Source organism: Symphalangus syndactylus, chromosome 18 (genome assembly GCF_028878055.3).
Source record: "Symphalangus syndactylus isolate Jambi chromosome 18, NHGRI_mSymSyn1-v2.1_pri, whole genome shotgun sequence".
Lineage (NCBI taxonomy): Eukaryota > Metazoa > Chordata > Mammalia > Primates > Hylobatidae > Symphalangus > Symphalangus syndactylus.
The window spans coordinates 20,608,477-20,619,762 of record NC_072440.2 but is presented as its reverse complement, the minus strand read 5'-3'; the positions used below and the strand labels follow the sequence as shown (position 1 = coordinate 20,619,762).

Here is an 11,286-nt window from a genome sequence, read left to right as displayed (position 1 = left end):
CACCCTGTGCTTAAAATTTTTCCTTCCTATTCCCCTCAGAATAAAATCCAACACCTCTTTCTGGCACATAGAAAAAGAGAATAATAGATTAACACCTGACTGTTCATCAAGAGCAACGGAAGCCAGAGAGAAAATAACCATCATCTTAGAATTATATATTCAGTGAAAATATCTTTCAAGAATTATGTACCCAGTATGAGGCAGATGTATCCAGAACGCAGGTGAAATCATAGCACTTACAAATACAAAAACTTAAGAGTTTGCCACTGGCAGACCCTCCGGAGGGAGATTCCAAAGCGGGAACTTCAGGCAAGAGAAAGATGATCTCAGACGGAGGTCTGATGCAACTGGTAACAAAGAAAAATGAAGAACATTGATAGTGTGAAACAATAACAATGTCTTCTGGATAAAAACATTTAAAATACACAACAGTGATGGCATATACTTGGGTGAGTGGAGTTAAAGTGTTCTAAGATCCTTATATTCTTCAGGAGAAAGGTAAAGATAGATATCAAATACACTTTGACGAATTTAAGAATACAGATTGTCATTACTGGGATAAACACTGTAGGACTGGAAATGCAGTGTATAGTTATCCAAATTATTGGGGGAGGAAAAAGAATGATCGAACCAACCCAAACAACAACCATAAAGCAGGCAAGAATGGAGAGAAAAATAAATACAAGACGGGGCGGGGAGGGGACAAATAGACGATAGCTATACATTCGAATATTCTGTGATTCAATAAATGCAACTAAATATTGCAGTTAAAATACAAAGATTGTCAGAATGCATAAATTGCTAGGTGCAGTTTACAAGAGAAACCCACAAGAGACACTTCCAAAACATAAAGCTAGTGAAGGTCAAAAATAAACACATGGGGGAAAAATACCATGCAAATGCTAACAAAAAGAAGGCTAGTGCAGTTATTTTAATATCGAGGTAAAAACATCACTAGAGATAAGTTCATTTCATAATGAAAAGTGTCCAATTCACCAGAAAAATAGAAAAATTTCACATTTGTATGCAAATACCATCGTCTTAAAATATAAGAAACATGAAGAAGACAGCTAGATGGAGAGATAGACAAATCCACAATTATAGTGGGAGATCTTAACACTCATCCCTCCATAATTGGTAGGAGAAGAAGAAAAATATTCAATAGTATATAGGAGATTTGAACGTGATTAATAAACTTAACTAATGGACTTTTATAGCACACTGTTACCTACAATGGTAAAATACTCCCCTTTACAAGCATATGGAATACTTAGAAAAACAGTTAATTTCAATACATTTCAAAAGTCAGAAATAACAGAATACATTCTCTGACCACAACACATATAAGCTAGAGATGGATAACAAAAAGTTCACTTCAAAAGCCCCATATGTTTGGAAAGTAAGAAGTATAGGTTTTTTTTTGTTTTTGTTTTTCATTATATTTATTTATTTATTTATTTATTTTGAAACGGAGTTTTGCTCCTTCATCCAGGCTGAAGTGAAGTGGCACGATCTCGGTTCACTACAGTCTCTGCCTCCCGGGTTCAAGCGATTCTCCTGCCTCAGCCTCCCAAAAAGCTGGGATTATAGGCACCCACCACCACCCCCGGCTAATTTTTGTCTTTTTAGTAGAGATGAGGGTTTCACCATGTTGCCCAGGTTGGTCTCGGACTCCTGACCTCACGTGATTCAACCGCCGTGGCCTCCCAAAATGCTAGGATTAGGATTACAGGCATGAGCCACCGAAGAAGTACGTTTTTATGTTAACTCATGGTTCAAAAAAAGAAATTGTAATGGAAATTATAAAATATTTTTAACTGCTCTTCCGCTGTCGCCGTGGGAATGGAAATCTGTCCCACGTGCCAGAAGCCACCCGGTGGTGATGACTCTGTGCGCCACTCCGCGTCCTACAGTGCGGATCCTCTGCGTGTGTCCTCGCGAGACAAGCTCAATGAAATGGCCGAGTCCAGTCAAGCAAACTTTGAGGGAAATTTTGAGTCACTGGACCTTGTGGAATTTGCGAAGAAATAGCCATGGTGGTGTAAGCTGTTCGGGCAGGAATCTGGACCTTCGCCAAAAAGTATAGGGTGGCAACCCAGCCGTTCATTGGGGGTGTCACTGAATGGTGCACAGGTTTCATATTCCAGAAGGTTGGAAAGTTGGCTGTAACAGTTTTGGGAGGAGTTTTTTTTTTTTTTTTTTTTTCCTCTTTCAGCTTGCAAATCATACTGGGTGCATCAAAGTTGACTGGCAACGAGTGAGAAAGACATAAAGAAAGCCAAAGAGCTGCTGAAGTTCCCTTAAGAGCAATCAGATACCTACCAAGGTCAGGAGCAAAGCTGAGGAGGTGGTGTCATTTGTGAAGAATGTTCTAGTGACTGGGGAATTTTTCAGAGGCTTTCTGCTTGGCATGGCATCCTAAGGAAGATGACCTTATTTTCATTGTTCTTGTTTTTTTCCATCCAGCAGCCTCTCCACTCCATCATAGGAAATCAAGTCTCTCCTCCTCTTCTCCTGTGCCTTCCTCCCTGCCGTAGCAAATCCGAGTGGCTTCTATAAGCATCTCTTGGTACAAGTTAATGTGGCCCTTGGCCGAGTGCGGTGGCTCATGCCTGTAATCCTAGCGCTTTGGGAGCCCGAGGCGGGGGGACTGCCGGAGCTCAGGAGTTCAAGGCCAGCCTAGGCAATATGATGAAACCCCGTCTCTACTAAAATACAAAAAAAAAAAAAAAATTAGCCAGACGTGGTGGCAGGCACCTATAATCCCAGCTACTTGGGAGACTAGAGGAGGCAGGAGAATTGCCTGAACCTGGGAGGTGGAGGTTGCAGTGAGCCAAGATCACGCCACTGCACTCCAGCCTGGGTGACAGAGTGAGACTCCGTCTCCAAAAAAAAAAAAAAAAAAAGTTAACGTGGCCCTACCATGAGCTTGATGGTGGCAGAAGAGACAATAGTTGTTAGCTCTCCTCCCATACACCCCGTACTTGGCCAATCTGTAGGTCAGCAAGAAGGTTCCTTTTCCCCCATGCAAGACACTTACCAGATCACGTCGCCATGGAGGATGAGCGGACCCTGAAAGGTTGTCTCAAACTGTTGATTTGGAGAAGAAATAAGCACATAGATAACCTTATTGTGTGCTGCATGGAAAGGAACCGAATACATTTGCCTTTAAGCATGAAAAAAATATTTTTAACTGAATGACAATGGAAATATTACATAGTAAAAATGTCAGGCTATGGCTAACGCACTACTTAGAGGGAAGTTTATTGCCTTTTGTGCTTATGTTAGGAAAGAGAAAAGGCTGAGAGTAATGAACAAGCACTCGTTTCAAGAAGCTAGAAAAAGAGCAGCAGAATAAATCAAAGAAAATGAAAGGAAGGCAAGAGTAAAGGTAAAGGAGAAAACAGGCCAGGCACAGTGGTTCACACCTGTAATCCCAGCACTTTCAGAGGCCGAGGCAGATGGATCACCTGAGGTCAGAAGTTTAAGACCAGCCTGGGCAACATGGCAAAATTCCATCTCTACTAAAAATATAAAAATTAGCCGGGCTTGGTGGCTTGTGCCTGTAATCCCAGCTACTCAGGAGGCTGAGGCAGGAGAATTGCTTGAACCCTGGAGGCGGAGGTTGCAGTGAGCCTAGATCATGCCACTGCACTCCAGCCTGGGCAACAGAGTGAGACTCCATCACAAAAGAAAAAAAAAAAAAGAAAGAAAGAAAAAAGAAGAAGAAAAGGTAAAGAGAAAATAATGAAATGGGATCAGCAAAACCGAACATTATTTCTGTGAAAAGACTAATGGTATGGATGACTCCTGTTGAAATTGATCAAGAAAAAGAGAAGACACAATTAACTAATATCACTAATTAAAAGTTAAAGAACCTGTAGACATTTTAAAAAGGAAAATAAAAGAGGATATTATGAATAATCTCATTACAATAGCGTGAAAATTTAAATGAAAGGGGCAGGTTCCTAGGAAAATAGGCCTTACCAAAACTGTCGCAAGATAAAGAGAAAACCTGAATGAGTACCATCCCTAGTCATAGGACCAAATTGTGAAATACGTTCATAGCCAGTTACTGACCATTTAAAACACTTTCCAGCCTTCACACGGAGCAGGGTCCAGAAGGCTATCCAGGCACTAATTCCGTGATTTATGTGTCATCAGAAGGTCTGGGGGATCTGGGGCATCCCTGGAAGAGTCATTGCACTTAGGAGGTTGATGGTAGCGGCTGCATACCAATTGGTATGAAATTATTTTGGAACTTGAGCAACCTGAAGTCCTATGGCACCAGCTGGACATCAGACCTCCCCATAATGATTAAAGGAACTGAATCGGTAATGCTTCCACAAAGAAAGCTAAGACCCAGAAGACTTCACCTATAAGCTCTTGAAAGAACTCATTCCAATGCTACCCGCAACTTTTCCACATAATAGAAAAAAGAGAGGCTGCTTCCCAATTCTTCATATGACAAGTACAGCACAAGAGAAATTACAGGCCAATGTCACTTATGAATATAGATACCAAAATCCTAAATAAAACAGCAAATCAAATTGGGCAGTGTGTAAAAATGATATGACACTGTGGTAAAATTGGGTCTAATCCAGAAATGCAAGGTTGGTTTAACATTTGAAAACCAGTCAATATAATTTGCCTTATTAAAAAATTATAGGAGAATTAGCCAGGCATGGTGGCGGGTGCCTGTAATCCCCGCTACTCCAGAGGCTGAGGCAGGAGAATCGCTTGAACCCGGGAGGCGGATGTTGGAGTGAGCCGAGGTCGTGTCGTCGTACTCCAGCCTGGGCAACAAAGCAAACTTCACTCAAAAAAAAAAAAAAAAACATTAAAGGAGGAAGACATGTGGTCATCTCAGTATATGCAGAAACAGTTCAACATCTGTTTGTTTTAAAACTTGTAGCAAACTATCAACACAAGAGAATGTCTTTATCCTGTAAAGGTCTCTACAAAAAACCTACAGCAGATATCTTAATTAATGTTGAAATGTGGAAAACATTCCCTTGAGATCGGTTACAAGGCAAGATTGGATGAATCCCCATTTCCATTAAACGTCACACTGGATATCCTGAATCTTTGTTGCCCACTGTGGTGGCCATTGGCCACATGTGACTGTCAAGCATTTGAAATGTGACTAGTTCGAACTCAGACATAAGAATAAAATTAGATACAGGCCAGATTTCAAAGATTTAGTACCCAAAACCTGTAAAATGCCTCATTAATAAGTTGATATTGATTTCATATGGAAATGATAATATTTTGATACATTGGGTTAAATAAAATGTTATAAATTCATCTTTCTTTTTTTTTTTTTTTTGAGACGGAGTTTCACTCTTGCTGCCCAGGCTGGAGTGCAATGGCGCGATCTCGGGTCACTGCAACCTCCGCCTCCCAGGTTCAAGCGATTCTCCTGCCTCAGCTTCCCGAGTAGCTGGGATTACAGGCATGCGCCACCATGCCTGGCTAATTTTGTATTTTTAGAAGAGTTGGGGTTTCTCCATGTTGGTCAGGCTGGTACGGAACTGCTGACCTCAGGTGATCTGCTCGCCTCGGCCTCCCAAAGTGTTGGGATCATAGGCGTGAGCCACCGTGCCCGGCCTATAAATTAATTTTTAATGAAGATTTTAGAAAATTTTAAATTACAGTTGATCCTTGAACAACACAGGTATGAATTACGTGGGTCTACTTATTCATGAGCCTTCTTCCACCTCTGGGAGGTGGCAAGACAGCAAGACCCACCCCTCCTCTTCCTTCTTCTCCTCAGCCTACAAAGCATGAAGAGATGAAGACCTTTCTGATGATCCACTTCCACTTAATGAAGAGTAAATGTATCTTCTCTTCCTTATGATTTTCTTAATAACATTTTCTTTTCTCTGGCTTACTTTATTGTAAGAATACAGTATTTAATGCATATACCATACAAAATATGCGTTAATTGACTGTTTCTGTTATAGGTAAGGCTTCCAATCAACAGTAGATTATTAGTAGTTAAGTTTTGGGAGAGTTGAAAGTTATATGAGGCCAGGTGCAGTGGCTCACTCCTGTAATGCCAGCACTTTGAGAGGCCAAGGTTGGTGGATCACCTTAGGTCAGAAGCTCAAGACCACCCTGGTCAACATGGTGAAAGCCCATCTCTACTGAAAATACAAAAATTAGCCAGGTGTGGTGGTGGGCACTTGTAATCCCAGCTGCTGGAGAGGCTGAGGCAGGAGAATTGCTTGAACCTGGGAGGCAGAGGTTGTAGTGAGCTGAGATGGCACCACTGCACTCCAGCCTGAGTGACAGAGCAAGACTCTGTCTCAAAAAAAAAAAAAAAAAAAAAAAAGACAACAAATGAAAGAAAGGTGAAGTGATTTGAAATAAGACCATCAGCCAGTCGTGGTGGCTCATGCCTGTAATCCCAGCACTTTGGGAGGCCTTCAATAGCTTATAGGTGAAGTCTTCTGGGAGGCTGAGGTGGGCAGATCACAAGGTCAGAAGTTTGAGACCAGCCTGGTCAACATCTCTCTACTAAATCCCATCTCTACTAAAAATACAAAAATTAGTCAGGCGTGGTTGCTTGCACCTGTAGTCCCAGCTATTCGGGAGGCTGAGGCAGGGGAATTGCTTGAACCTGGGAGGCAGAGGTTGCAGTGAGCAAAGATCGCACCACTACACTCCAGCCCGAGCTACAGAGTGAGACTCTGTCTCAAAAAAGAAAGAAAGAAGACCATCATTATTTTCAGATTTTATGTAGAAAATTTTTAAAATCTTCAGAATATTTATTATAATTAATAAGAAAATTTAGCAAATTGTTGGATAAAATATCAACAGACAAAAACCTATTGTGTTTTGTGTTTCCATATGCCAGTAATAATTAGAAAATGAAGTAAAATATTATTTCTATTATAATAAAAATATGTAAGATATCTAGGAATAAATCTAATGAAAATGTGCAAGGCCCTTATGGACTAAAATCATAAAATTATATTGCAAGACATTAAAGAAGATCTAAATTTACTTTTTTGGCTGGGCACGGTGGCTCACGCCTGTGATCCCAGCACTTTGGAAGGCCAAGGCGGGAGGATGACTTGAGGTCAGGATTTCGAGACCAGCCTGGCAAACATGGCAAAACCCCATCTCTGCTAAAAATACAAAATTTAGTCGGGCATGGTGGCATGTACCTATCTATGATCCCAGCTATTCTAGAGGCTAAGGTAGGAGGATCACTTGAGCCTGGGAGGTTCAGGCTGCAGTGAGCCATGATTGCACCACTGCACTCCAGCCTGGGTGACAGAGCGAGACTCTGTCTCAAAAAAAAAAAAAAAAAAAAAGACATAAAGCTATAGCAAATAAGACAATGTCCTATTGTTCAAGACTAGACAAATAGAAAAAAAGGAATGACAATGAGAGCTTAGAGAGAGAAGGAGAGAGAGAGAATAAAATTGCAGTCACTGGGTAAAGGATACACTTTTCAATAAATGGTGATAGTTATTCATACAGGAAATTAGACCTACCCCCCCCCCACCCCAGTATGTCTATACCCATGTCTGGCTTGCCTTACCTGCTCAGGCATCAAAATTATCTGTAGAGCTTGTAAAACCCCAAACTCTCGGACCCACCTCCACCTCTATCTGGATTCCTGATCTCAAGGACAACTGCCACCATCCTCTAAGTATCTTAGACCTTCTGTCCTCAGAGTGTGGTCTGAGACCTGCAGCATCAACCTCACTCGGGAGCTTGTCAGAAATGCAGATTCCCAGACTCCACCCCTCACCCACTGAGTCAGAACCTGCAGTGTAGCAGGACCCCCAGGGGACTCATCTGCACGTTTATTTGTGAGAAGCACCGTCTTAGGCTATCTCAAGGGAACATTCTAGACTTTTTCCCCCTAATTCACAGGTCACCAGGTACTGCGAGTTCTTCCCTAGTTACATCGCACATCCCGCTGCAACTGCCCCCAGGATGACTCCTCTTGGAGGTCCCACGACCTCTCAGATGGAACATACCCAGACTTGAGCACCCCGCCCTCTTCTTCTCCCAGGTCACTTCTTCTTCCCCCTCCTCCTCCCGCTCTCCCTTCTCCTCCCCTTTTTCCAGTACCTGTCCAGGTGAACTAAGCCAGCCAAGCCAGGTACCCCGGGTGTTCCAGGTCTTCCTCTGGCTCACCTCCCTCCACCTCTCACCATCCCCTTCTCCCAGTCTCTATAGCCACCACCGCCCACCCTCCAAGACATAGCCACCAGCACCTCTCACTTCAGCCACCTCCACCATCTCACACTGGCAGTGGACTGACCACGCCACTCCCTAGAACAACCCCTCGGTGGCTCTCAGCTCAGGGCCATTCTGCAGTGGCACACCTCCCCACCTGCTCTCTGCTTACTAAATGTTTCCACTATCACTATTGCTTTCAGCTTTCAAAACGAAGCCCGATCAGCTTCTCCTCCACAGCCTCCCCTGGCTACCCCTCTGCCTGCCCCCACCAAAACTTCTGGGATCCCCTCAGCCACAGCCCTGGTCCTGCTGTGGTGTGCGTGTCTCCCCCAGCAGCCTGGGAGCTCCTCTGGGAGGGACAGGGAACTGCCTGATTCAATCACCAGCCTAGTGCTCTGCCTGGGGCCACCCACACAATAGGGGTCCTGTGTTTGAGTAGATAAAGGCCCAGTGAGGGGCTAGCCTTCAGCAAGCCACAGGGAGAGGGCAGAAGATGGGGTTATGCAGCGGGAGTGGGGAAAGCTGTTACAGAGGTGCCCTTATAGACCCAGCTACAGGCGGGAGGATTGCTTGAGCCTAGTTCAAGACCAGCCAGAGCAACATAGCAAGACTCCTTCCCTAAAAAAATTAAATTTAACATTTTATTTTATTTATTTTTAGACGGAGTTTCACCCGTCGCCCAGGCTGGAGTGTAGTGGTGTGATCTTGGCTCACTGCAACCTCTGCCTCCCAGATTCAAGCAATTCTCCTGCCTCAGCCTCCCTAGTAGCTGGGACTACAGGTGCGCACCACCATGCCTAGCTAATTTTTGTATTTTTAGTAGAGACAGGGTTTCACCATGTTGGTCAGGCTGGTCTCGAACTCCTGACATCAGGTGATCCACCCGCCTTGGCCTCCCAAAGTGCTGGGATTACAAGCGTGAGTCACCACACCTGGCCAAAAAGTTAAATTTAAAATCTTAAAAAGGTCAGCCCCGGTTGAATAAAAAATAGAGAAGGATGGCTACAGGACCCCTGGTGCCCAGTTCCCATCCAGAGCCCTGGAGGACAGCAGGATTCTCTCTGCCCACCAGGTGGCGCCAGATCCCAGGCGTCCGGCTGCCCAGCGCTAGGTCCCTGCTTCCCCGAGTATTGGGGTGGATGGGGCCCCAGGGAAGCCAAAGGTAGAGCCTGCAGGACCCACAGCAGGTCCTTGAGGGTACATGCCCCATCTGCTTTCCTTGCCTGAGCGTCCACCATCAGCACCCTCCACAGTACAGGGAGGAGGGTGGATGATGGGTGTGTCACGGGAAAATGGAAGAGAAGGCTGAGCGTCTTGCAAAGCAGCTATCGGGTGATGGAGCCAGACATTTGCACACCTGCAGGCTGGGTCACATTCTGTTTTCTGAAGACGCTCACCACGGGGCCTGTCTGCGCGGCCACCGGAGCCAGGATCGAGCCCAGATAGTCCAGTCCCAAACAGACCCACACTCTTAAGCACTGGGCTTGCCTGCTGCCCCTCCCTGGGGTCAGATCCCCTCCTGTTACAGATGAGGAAACTGAGGCCCAGAGAGGGGAATCGCTTGCTGAGGATCCACCCCTTGTGTGGAGCAGAACCAAAATGAGGGCTTCTGCCTGGTGGCTCCGAGGCCAGCACCCCTTCCTCCGCCATCGGGGAAACCCCTTGTCCCTTCCTGTCCAAGGAGCCCCGGCCACCCTCCCGTGGGCTTTTCCCAGGAGCCTCCCTGTTCTGCCCAGCTCCCCTCTCCTCCGTTGCTCCAGACCGAAGCCACCCACAGACTACAACCCTTCCTACAGCCCCTTTCAACAGCCCCCGAGAGGATTTCCACCAGGGATTGGAAGAGGTCGTCATCCCTCCCACCCCCGGGCCGGATGGGGGCCGGAGGGGCAGGTGCGCCAGCGGCGCCGGATGGAGGATAGAGGGGCAGGAGGAGGTGTGGGCAGTCATGTCTTTTCCTGGTCCCACCTGAGACCCCAGGTGCAGCCCCCTCGCACCATCCCCCGTCTGCCTGTGTTTGGGACCCGGGGCTGCGGCCGAGATCCATTTCCTCCCAGCCTCTGACCACCTGCTCCTGCCTCTCAGCACGTCTGCTTCTCCCCTCATCCCCTTACCAAGCCCTGGCCTCTGCTCCTTTCCTGCAAGCGCCCCACAGTTATCCTGCCTCTTCTCAGGGCACCCTTCCCTTCCTCCCACGTCTCAGTCTTGTCTTCCCCCAGCTGGGCCCGGGGCAGCCCCCTCCCTGAGCACTCCTCCACCAGCCCTCAGTCCACAGCTGGGAAAACTGAGGCCTCTAATCTGGGGGCTACTCAGACACATGGTTGGAGCTCGGTTATCTGTGTCCCCAAGGCCTGGCGCTGGGGTAGACTCTGCAGTGGGAGATGGTGGGTGGGTTCAGCTGGGCTGGAATCTGGCTCCACCACAGCATGCTGTGCAGCCTGGAGCAGGTCTCTCAACCTCTCTGAACCTCCATTTTCTCATTTGTAAAACCAGGAAGAATGAGGCCTATTTCGCAGCGTTGCAGTGAGAATTGACAAGACAATGTATGCAAAATAAATATCACAGTATAAGGTGGTTGCCATTCATTCATTCTATAAATATTGATTGAACACCTTTTTTTTTTTTCAGATGGAGTTTCACTCTCGTTGCCCAGGCTGGAGTGCAGTGGTGTGACCTCAGCTCACTGCAACCTCCGCCTCCTGAGTCCAAGCAATTCTCTTGCCTCAGCCTCCCAAGTACCTGGGATTACAGGCGTGTGCTACCACGCGTGGCTAATTTTGTACTTTTTTTTTTTTTTTTTTTTTTAACTAGAGATGGAGTTTCACCATCTTGGTCAGGCTGGTCTCGAACTCCTGACCTCAGGTGATCTGCCTGCTTCAGCCTCCCAAAGTGCTGCAATTACAAGCGTGAGCCACTATGCCCGGCCTGATTGAACACCTATTATGTCTCATTATTATTAAGTTCAAAAGAAAAGAAGCCAATTCAGCAGACCCCAGATTCCCTGACCTCCCATCTTATGCTGTTTCCTGGTGCGTCCTCCACTCCTAATCTACACAGAGGCATCACCCTAAATTACCCAGCTGG

The 11,286-nt window shown here is 45.9% G+C and overlaps 1 pseudogene; it reads left to right on the top strand.

The window, feature by feature from the left end:
- The first annotated feature begins 1,746 nt into the window (after positions 1-1,746).
- LOC129467432 (FUN14 domain-containing protein 2-like) lies at positions 1,747-2,422 on the top strand (annotated as a pseudogene).
- The last annotated feature ends 8,864 nt before the right edge of the window (positions 2,423-11,286 follow it).